Raw genomic sequence first — 10,975 nt, 5'->3', positions numbered from 1 at the left:
CCAGCCAGGTAATATGTGCTAGAGCCCACAGTGAATTCTTTCTTTGGTCCCAACTTTCTCATTATTTTGCTTCCCTTTAATGTTTGTGTTTTCACTTACCTAAATGGTAAATTGCAGATTCCAAACCCAACCCTGTGTCCTGGGATACTGTAGTACTCAACTCACCGTGTATTTGAGCAGTATCATTTTTTTTTTCCACTGGAAGGAAATGTGAGTACCACAATGACACTTCATGTATTGTCCGTTCCTGGTTTTATGAACTAAGAGGTAAGTTACCAATTCCCAGAGAGCTGGACAGTGCTTTAAATATAAAGTTATATCTCAGTTGGCTAACGCACTGTCGCACCCTTTTAGGATACTGAGAAGTCAAGCATCTCATCTATCCCCAGCAGAAGCTGGGGAGAACAGAGAGCTAGACAATAGTCTCTTGTTTAGTTTTAATAATTTTAAGGGCGGGATGGGATCAAAGGATAAGATTGGCAACTAAAGAGACCAATCATAGGCCAACAGCAGTCGTGACTGGCCAATAAGTAGATGTAGAAGAATGGTGGGTGGGTCTTACTAAGGGCCGGCTGTTCTAAAGTAAGCACGCCCAGCCAGGCCAAGAGGTGGAGCTTCTCCTGAGTCCCGCCCATCCCTTGGCTCCCTAGTGACCGGCCTCCGGGAGGGGGACATGGACCCTTCTAGAAATTTGGGGCAAGAGGCTGACCCGGCAGGATGACGGAAGAAAAAGGGGCATTTTGTTGGTTTTGCCTTAGGTGGTCAAAGGAAACAAAGGGGGTAAAAACGAAGGAAAGCTGTTCTTGAATTTTGGGAAGCTTTGGCTCCGTGCTGTTTTTTGTTTTTGTTTTTAAATGCATTTCTATGATTTTTTCTTCCTCCCGCCCTGGGGCTGGGAGCTGTGCTGACTCTCCCACGCGTCTCTGCTACTCTGCTGCCATAGATTATTGAAGTCTTTGAACAAGAAAAATCCAACCAATCAACCAAATGTCCAAAACCAAAAAATCAAACCCGGTGCCTTTCTTTCTTCTCCCGCTTTAATTCCTGTACACACTATCGGAACTACCATCACGGAGTAGAGTCCGCCGCGTGGGAGGACTGGAGAGCCTGCGCGTTATCCCAGATCTCTCCCAGACTCCTGATCTTAGCCAACGTAGCAGATCAATTGTTTGAAAGTTCCCCGCCTGAAGGCCGCCTGACCTCCTGGGGCGCCGCCTCCTCCCCTTCGCCAGAGTCCAGCGGGCCTCCACCCCCCCCTGCCTCCCGCCCTGCTGGCCCCGCCCTCGGCCCGGCCCATCCCATCTTCCAGCCCCCCTTCTTGTGGGCGGTCCTAGCTGCTCACCGCCAGAAGAAAAGCCACCGTGCCTCCCCTGCTTCTACCTCTCATCCTTCTCTCAGGAGCTGCCTTCATCGCAGTCACGCCCCTTCCTTCCGAGGAGCTTTCGGGCTGCGTTCGCTGGTAGACCCCTGAAATCACCCCTCCGTCTCCCTTCTCTTTCGTCCCTTCCCTTAGTTCTCCTCGCCTTCCCCCACTACCACCACCTCCAGCCTATCTCGCTTCTCACCATCCGCTGCTCCACCCTCCGGCCCGGTATCCTGCTCGTCCACTGCCACCAAGGAGAGACCGGAGGGAGCAGCGAGGTTGGGAGTAGCCGGGACCTGGGGCTTCCTCCCAACCCATCCCTGGCCTCCGGCCCGGGACCAAAACCGCTTGAGGCTGCAGACCGAGAGTCCTCACCTTATCTTCATTGCTTTCAGAGGTAGGAGAAGCGTCCTTACTTTTGCGGGGAACTGGGGCAGTAATCTGTAGTGCTGTGAACTTGATCACGTCCTTATTTGTGAGTAGGTTTTTGTATGTGCCTGTGGGGTCGCCTGTATGTTCTACTATTTTTGCCGTTGGCCTTGAGTTTTCTGAGATGTGCAAGAAGTTTATTTAACGCAGTTTAAAAGTATTGGTTCCTGTCCTACTTTTAGGAGGAGATGCTGGAGGGGTACCATTGCTTGGTGCTACTTTACTTCCTCCCTGGGCTCTTGTAGGTTCCTACAGATTTGATCGCTTAAGGAACTAAGGACTTAACTAAGTTAGGGACTCCGAGGAGGTCTACCTTCAGTCCTGCAATTAATTGGGACTCCGGAGTCTAACTTCAGTCCCGCAGCGACTAAGTTAGGGACTCCGGGATCTATCTTCACTCCTGCAACCAAGTTAGGGACTCCGGAGTCTAACTTCAGTCCAGCAACTAAGTTAGGGACTCCGGAGTCCAACTTCAGTCCAGCAACTAAGTTAGGAACTCCGGAGTCCAACTTCAGCCCCGCAACTAAGTTAGGGACTCCGGAGTCCAACTTCAGCCCCGCAACTAAGTTAGGGACTCCGGAGTCCAACTTCAGCCCCGCAACTAAGTTAGGGACTCTGGAGTCTAACTTCAGTCCAGTAACTAAGTTAGGGGGACTCTGGGCTCTACCTTCAGTCCTGCTTGAGGAATTACCCTTATCTCAGAGAGCTAGATGGCTTTCTCCTAGGTGCTTACTTGGGTTGGGAGCTCACCCTCCCTGACCCAAGGCCACGAATTCTTCAAGTTTTAAAATGTGGAAGTAATGTACCACACAACTATTCGCTTTATGGACGCATGTGTAGTGGTAGTGGTAGTGAGACTCCGGAGGCGGAGATTGCCGTTATTTGCTTCAAAAGGTCAGAAGATTTTAATAAGTGGTTGAAACATCACGAAGGTGGCTGGTTTAAGGTCCAAGCCCCGGCCACTGTACTTTTGTTCATCAACAGCAATACCATCTTCATAGATAGATGAAGATAGATGAAGATGAGGAGAAGGAGAAGGAGGAGGGAGAATGACAGATTTTATAGACCGCAAGCAGTCTCTGGTGATTGCCTCTAATAAATCATAATAGGCGAATAATTTACAGCAAGGGACTAAATACAAATTAATGAAAGATGAAAGGGATAGATTTGAAAAAGCCTTTTCAGTACTGCCCCTCACCTCCAGATGTGGGGAGACAATTGAAAACTTAGAACTTTTTTCCTCTCATTTAGAGAGAAAGATAATCAACTGTAATCTTTAACGATGAAGGGCTAAGGATATATGTAACTCTTCTTGGGTTGGCCTTGTGAAACCTCTTCCTCAGGCCAGCTTTGGGAAACTACCTCAGACCTTTTAGTACCCTCCTTCAATAGCTAAGAAAAGTCTGAAATGGCATTTTGGACACAGGATAAATTTTTACCTGTCTCCTACTTCTCTTCACTTGGGCAAGTAAGTGCCACAGGCTTTATACTAGTTGGGTTGAAAGACTTGTTCCCAAAATGTCCGGAAGCTGTTGCTTATTCTTTAGAGAATAAATAATTTACATATTTACATAAAATCTTTGGTTGATTTTTAACAGGGGGCTGCGGAAGATGCAGGCAGGGCATCAGGGGTGGCCAGGAAGGTAGAGAAGGAATGCTACAGTGTTACATAGTGACGATTTTAAAGGCTATCATGTTTCAGATCAGCTGGGAGGGAAAAGCTGGCCGGACCACACTACATTTTAAAACGGGCCTGGGACATTTTAATAGCCAGGTGGTTGTAGTGTAGTTACATCTATTTACGGAAGATAACTCAGGTCCCAGCTATTCGGTATGGGTTTGCCTGGTGTCGTTTATGGGCCCTTTCTGGCGCTACATCATACTTTAGTTTAAGTTCCTTTGTACTTTGGAAAAGTTTGTGTCTCTGTTAAATTGAAAGTTAATTTTCTTTTTAATTCACAGCCTAGGTACAAAGTAATCCTGTAACTCCACCTGTACTTAAAGTAAGTTTTACATGGACATCCTGAATCCCTTTTACTTGACAAAAAATAAAGTTTAGAAAGAGATTTTCGCAATTCATATTTGTCATTGAGATTGGGACAATCAAATGTATTTTTTTAATTTATGAAGCAAAGTTTAGTAGACTAATGCATAACTAAGGCATTTTTGGAGGTCCATTTTCCTCTACTTTTGTATAGAGTGACAAGGACTTTCGAAAGCTTTTGAGAATGGAGTAGTAGGAAGATAGAGGGATGGGTACTTTGACTTTGAGGTCCCACTGAGTTGCCAGCATTCTAAGTGGGTACATCTGCTTCTGGGCCTCTCCTAAGAGCTCTCTCCCAGGGCCTGTGCCTTCTTTAAAAGGGTGTCTTTGTAATTAAGCAGCCCTTCCCCCCAACTCTCTTCTTCTTTTGATCCAGTTTTTTAGGCTTATTTTCCATTTGGAGACAAGAGGAGTTTCTCACACTCTCCTGCTCCCCTCTTAACATTTCTTTTCTTTTATCCCAGAAAATCACCCCCCACACACACACACCAAGTTCTCAGGATGGTTAGCAGTTTTGTTTTGTTTGGGACAGAGGCAGTGTTACCAGTGAGGAGGAATAGAGGATATATTCCTTCTTGGGAAATGCTTGTGGCCAGGTAGCCTCCTCCATGGAGACTGAACATTTGGAATGCATGAGAACAGTCTATTCTTCAGGACTGTCTGGTAGAAATTGTCCTTTGCACCCATTAAGCCCAGCTTAAACCCACTGAAAGGGGTGGAGAGAGGTGTGTGTGGTCGGGGCCTAGCCTTTTAGGATGGTAAATGTTTCCAAATCTCCTATTACATCACCTCTTTCTCCCATAGATTCAGTGGGTTTAGAGATCGGCATGACAAGTTAATTAGCTGGGGACTAAACCAATTTGTTTAGAATCGTGATCTATTGATTTCCTGTCCCCAGGAATTTTTGTTAGTGTTTTACTATGATGTGTTGTCTTTAGCATTACTTACTTTTCTTTCCTTCTCGCCTTTTGTGGACTTTGGTCCAAAATCTAGGTTTCCACCCCCAAGTCAAAGGTTAGAATTTAGCTGCAGGAACTAAGGGGGTATTAAACAGGCTGGGATACTGAAGCACTCGCCTCCATGGTGGGCTTCTGACCCTTTTTAAGGAAGTTGCCCCTTCCATATACAACACACACAATCTGAACAAAAAAGAAAAAAGAAAGAAAAGAAAGTAGAATGTCATTTGCCTTATAAAAGCAAAAGTTCTTGAACAGAACTAGCTTTCTTAGTTAGTGTCTTTAAACCATTGCTTGATAGGTTAAAAAAAAAAAAACCAACCTCACTATATCTGGGCTTTCTCGGGAACATACTTATTGCATAAAAGACTACATTAACATTTGCTGTGTTGATTATTTCTTGAACTAAATGAGGCTGTTGTTGGGGTTTTGGAGTCTTTTGTTATATGGGATCGAGTTAATTGTCTATATCATTCTGGGTTGTAATAATCCTGGCCACCTTAGAAGTAGCCCACACAGGCTTGTAGAAAGGATTTAGCATTACTTTCTAGAGACAAATCTAACTTTGCAGATTCTGAATGTCCACCTCATTTTGGTAAACTATTTTGTTTCCATTTATCATGTTTGACTAACACAAGGACCTAGATTATTTTTTATTTTAGCAAACAACGATCCCCAATACCATTTTACATATAAGAATCTATAATAGGCTTTCTGGGTAAGGCCACTAGTGAGGGGAACCTGGGCTTTAGGCATGTTTCCTCCACTGTCAATTGTGGAGATTGGACAGAGTGGTTTTGATAGTCAATTTTCAAAAGTTTATGCATGTCTTTTGAGGCCTCATTTACGTGGTCTGCCTTTGAAGGATTGCTATGAGAGTGAGGTGTAACAGTTATGACAATCCTGTGTGTAGGGGTGGGTTGAGGGATCAGTTGTAATAACGTATGTACAGAAGTGTGCTTTATTTTTTAGTAGTATCAGATAATAAGCCAAAGAGGCTCTATGAAACTTCAAGAATCCTGGTCCCTCTACGCATGTGAATCTTCCTTACTTTGGGTCGTGAGAGTAGGTAATGTTGCTTTTCAATAGGAGTTTGTCGGAGACAAAGCTTTGTAAACTGGTATAGAATAGTGGAGTATGTACCAATGACTCCATGCCAAGATTCTCTTGTGCATTGCTCCTGGTGTGCCAGGAAGCACATAGGTTTCAGTGAGCTTTAATCATTGTCTGACTTAGAGGTGGTTTATATATGTAGCAAGCCTATTAATACTGTTCTTTTTTTAAAAAAAATTTAAAGATTTATTTATTATATGTAAGTACAGTGTAGCTGTCTTCGGACACACCAGAAGAGGGCATCAGATCTCATTACAGATGCTTGTGAGCCACCATGTGGTGGCTGGCATTTGAACTCAGGACCTCTGGAAGAGCCATCAGTGCTCTTAACCACTGAGCCATCTCTCCAGCCCCTGTTAATACTACTCTTGTGGTCTCCTCTTCCACTCTTCCACATGAAGACAAACCAAACCAGAACCCAGTGTTTACTTATCTAATTGATTGGACATTATTTTTAAATTGCTGCATCATTGATATTTCATTAAGATAGTGTCCATTCAGATGAACTGCAAAGGACCCAAAATGAGGCAGGGGGAAGGAGGCAGGCCTAGATATGCTTGATTGATAGCTTCAAAAGTAATGTTTGCCAGACTGGGGAAAAAAGAACCAGGGAGGAGATGATTTTTGTAGGCAATGGACTAATACACAGCACACAGGTATAGTAGTGTGGTCCACACACAAAGGGTTCTTTTATCTGAGAACTTTAGTACATAGTGAATCTTAAGTTTCTTAAACCTTTAACTTCCCTTTAATAAAATATAGTCTGTGTGTAATGTCTAATTTTTGATGTCTGGTAAATTAATAATATTTCTGCACAAATTCAATGAAATTTCTCTAGCCAAAATAGAAATACTAAAACCTAAGTCTCTGGCATGTAGACATTTCCAAATGAAATACAGGAATATATGCTTCATACTTTGTGCTCCTGAGAGGGAAATGCAGGTGGGTCTATTTGTTTGGTAATAGTTTCTAATGCAAATCAATCTCTCTCTCTCTCTCTCTCTCTCTCTCTCTCTCTCTCTCTCTCTCTCTCTCTCTCTCTCTCTCCCTGCAAATTTAGTTGACATTTGTGAAGCCACTGTCACTCCTTTTCTGGCTGCCTGAAATGGCATTAGTCTGTGTGACTTGAAGCGAGGATATGGGATTCTCCACCCAGCCCCTCACTGACTTGCCATGTGACCAAGGATAGCTGAATTAGCTGCTCTAAGCTTCAGTTACCCTTCTGGGAAGCGAGGATATTAAGACTTCACAGAGGTGTTTAGGCATGCTTCATATTGGGCACATGCTTTGAGGTCATTGGATGAAAGGTGTTTGTATGATGGCAGAGACGGCTTATTATAGGGTCCTGAGCAGGTGTTCGTGTTTAATGAGCTTTTGCTCTCTTATAACATACAGTGCCCTTTGGTGCCCTATTGCCTTACTGACTATAATTAAGATTGACCCTACATTTGTGTTATTGACCCTCTAACCTTTTCCAAAAACAATTAAAATATTTTCATATTCTGTGATAGGCTGAGGTAAGAATGAAGAGGATAGTGGTGACTGTCGGGGTGAGGAAAAACAGTTTGAGAAAGAGACATTAGTTGGAAGGCACCCAAGTGACCAGTGAATTCTTGAAAGTACCTACAAATGTTCAAGTGAAGCAAAGGTCGATGGGTCTGTGTTTGCAGGGAGAAAAGTTTTGAGTAATATTTGCCTGTGACAAATAATACTAATAGCCAGTGACTAAAACCCGGCTCTTGTAGTGTTTTGTGCACAGCTGGTTTTTATTAATGATGGAATATTTATGCTTGCTGTACAATTCGTGGCTCATTTCCATGTATATGTCAGAATTTAAATACCCCTAAAGGCAACATTAAGATAACATTAAATATAAATGTGGTCAAGTTAGAGAGAGTGGATGGGGGTGCTATCTCCCTTATATTTATTGGTGATGCTTTAATTACAATAACTGATCATCTTTACACAATGATGCTGATCTTATAATGTCCCTTAGTAAACTTCACATTTTGATACCTTTGATTAGGAACAAGTGATTGCCCCCCCCCCCAAGTATGATGCAGATGAAACTGATGTATGTATTTTTTAGGACCGGTTTTTTTCTTCCCCAACACATGCTTCTCATTATCTTGGAGGCCTGGTCTCAATCAGGAAAAGAGCAGAGAAACCACATAATTGAAAGGAGAAGGATGGTGGTGCATACTTGGAATATTTGTGGGGAGGGGATTGCTGACATCAGAAAATGCAGTGGCCTGAGTGTTAACAGCATTGGAGAGAAATCAGCTTTCTGTTTCTGTGTATTGAGAAGTATTTTAAGGCAATACAAATACGGGCCAGACTTGACATCTTTTATGAAGTTGTCCTGGAAACTTTGATGAAGGTTGTTATAGAAAAGTTCAATTAAAGCCTTCCCTATTAGGAAGCTAATTAGCGCCTCCTTTACTCATTTTAGTTGTTTTCAAGGGGGCATGAGTTTGCATTGAATTAGTGACATGCTTCCTCATGTGATAGCAAACTAAGATGAAAAAATATCACAGAGGGGGAAAGGCATTTAGATCGCCAGTCCTGAAGACATAGAATTTCCTCTGTTCCGTTTGGGTTTTCAGTTCAGATCTTTGTTTCAGTCCCTTACTTTGGGTTGTGGACTGTGAGCCATAGCTTACGAATGGGAGTTCTCTGTTCTGAATTGGGGAAATCCTGTGGCTTATCATGCCACACCGTTTTATTTTATTTTCCCTTCTTGTATGATTGTCTTCTCTCTGTCACCCTCCCCCCTCTGTGTGCGTGTGAGTGTTTGCCTTAATACATGCATATGTGTTGGGGACAGGAGGGAGGTGGGTCCAGATTGAGAAAGGCAAATTATTTTCCCAAGCAAATAGTATTTGGAGCTAAGAAAAATATTGATGACCTGTTTCACCCCCTAGAGATTCTTTTTGCCCGAAGGTGCTGGTTAGGATTGTGTAGGGAACTTTGGCAAATTTTCTCGCCTGGTTGTTTCTATGACCAGGCTAAGCACTTTGCTCTGTTAGTAGTGTGAAGGGGACAGGTTATGGCGGTAATAACCTTAAGAACATATGCTTCCTATAGTTTCTATTTTGCTTCACCTCTTTAGGGAAATAAACGTTGGTTTCTGAGATTTCAGGACCATCTTCAGAAGACTAGAGGTTCTGTAGAGGGATAAAATAGAAGTCTATTTTGAGCCTCATTTCCCTCCATAATTTGTAGGAGATGGTCATTCTTTATACATAGTCCCTGGTGCATTTTTCCCCATGGGCTATGCCTGCTTTAGTGTCTCTTACTGGGGCGGTTACTTTGGCTATATGGCATGTGGCATAACTGATCTTAAGTATTTTGAGAAGGCAAGATCTAAATTCAGCTCTATCAATCAACCCAGTCAAACTGGGTTTCTGGTGCTTGCAGGTCAGCAGTGGGAGGAGGGGCTGTCTGTGTCTTGGGAGAGTGACTCAGGTTCTTTGGCATGACGATATGAAACATTGGCTCTTGTCCATGCACCTGCTGGGTGAAGCCACACCTGCAGTGGGCACCTGAGCCTCGCTCAGACATGAAAACCTGACTCCAGGCAAATGGGGCTCCTTCCCAAAGTCATATCACAAAATGGGGGACTCTGAACTATGTCAGTGGAACACCCCATGAGAGTTAAATGAAGCCAGTCATACCTGTGTTAGCTTGGGGAAAGGTCTTAAATCTTTTCTTGTAGGTGGAACACACTTAGACATACTGTTGAAGTGTTGAGTGTGATTTGGCTTTTTGAATGAGTTTCTCTCTTTTTTTACATTAAAATTTATATTTAATTAAAACAATTCTGTTAGGAACTGTCTTCTTGAAAGCCAGACAAGGAAAGTATGGGAGGTTTATGTCTTTACCTACATAGGATAGGAAGTCGCAAGATTTGGTTCTGATCCCAATCCTACTGGTAGACAAGAGTGAAAGATTGATCGAGTGAATTAATATTAGCTATCTGTTCTGGACTCATATTTCTCTTGTTGTAAAGTGGAGTTAATCACATCTGCCTTTATTTCCATCCACAGTTGCTGAGAGAACCAGTAGGAGTGAAAGAACCGATTCCTTAGAAAGAAGGCCGAGAAGCAAAAGGTAATAATCATGTTAACATTCTATGTCTTCCCTTCCTTTTCTTCTATTTTAGCTTCGCTTCTATCCAAATCTTTGGAAAATCATCATTTACTTTATGCACATATCAGGCACATTGAATGCATGAGTTCATATTTTACATTCTGGGATAGAAATCGTATACACCCGTCCCATGGCCTCAATGATCTCATATCCTAGCAAGTTACACTTGTCTTCTGTTTCTGGCTCAGTTTTCTGCTTGGACACTTTAGAAGCACAAAGGAGGAAAATTACCTTCTTTTATGTCTCCACATTACTCCTGGGGACTTCCATCCCTGAAGCAAAGTCTTCTTCATTGAAGTTATATAGAGGAAAGGACCGGAGAGTTTACTTTACTTATAAAGAAATTAGTTTCACAGTTACAATGTACCTGATGCTCGAATGATCATTTTCTTCTGGGGTCCATCTCTGTCAGCCCTGGTGAACTCTGTTTCTCCTCTGTATGCCCCAACTCTCTCTTATGACTTTATCAATTAACCATATACCAATGACTTCTGAAGATATATTTTAGTATGTCTTGGAAATCATGTGGATTCACAAATTCAGGGCCTTCTACAGAGCTCAGAGATTTTTCCCCTTCTGCATTATTAGAGATATAGACCACAGCTCTGTGCTCTACAGAAATATTATATTATCTTTTCCAGGAGCTCCTGATGCCCGGGCTCTGATTGGTTTTGGATTTTTTTTCCTACTCCAATGTTTACTTATTATAAGCTAAAGCTAAACACTTATCTATAGTAAATGCTCACTAAATGTTGGTGAAAATACACTATGATTGGTGCTAAATTAAATTATATACAAAGTACAATAGCAACATAAAGGGAACAGAATTTATTTCCTATATTGAGAAGAATTCAGTGCAGGGAAGAACTGGAGAAGAATTAGTTCAGATCTTTGAAGGAGGAGAGAGAAAGCTGAACA

General features: G+C 42.6%; 1 protein-coding gene across 6 annotated transcripts in view; it reads left to right on the top strand.

The window, feature by feature from the left end:
- Positions 1 to 1,323: 1,323 nt before the first annotated feature.
- The window catches only part of Amot (angiomotin), a 58,857-nt gene continuing 49,205 nt past the window's right edge, over positions 1,324 to 10,975 (top strand). For 2 of the 6 annotated variants that reach the window (XM_006257422.3, XM_006257421.3), the window contains exons 1-3: positions 1,324 to 1,760; positions 3,755 to 3,795; positions 9,955 to 10,018. The gene's annotated coding sequence lies outside the window, so the exon portion shown is untranslated. The remainder of the gene's footprint in view (positions 1,761 to 3,754; positions 3,796 to 9,954; positions 10,019 to 10,975) is intronic. The other 4 variants (XM_006257423.5, XM_006257420.5, XM_063280350.1 and 1 more) reach the window with 3 other exon arrangements.

This window comes from Rattus norvegicus, chromosome X, assembly GCF_036323735.1.
Source record: "Rattus norvegicus strain BN/NHsdMcwi chromosome X, GRCr8, whole genome shotgun sequence".
Lineage (NCBI taxonomy): Eukaryota > Metazoa > Chordata > Mammalia > Rodentia > Muridae > Rattus > Rattus norvegicus.
The sequence above is the reverse complement of the archived record's forward strand: the minus strand, read 5'-3'. Positions and strand labels throughout refer to the sequence as shown.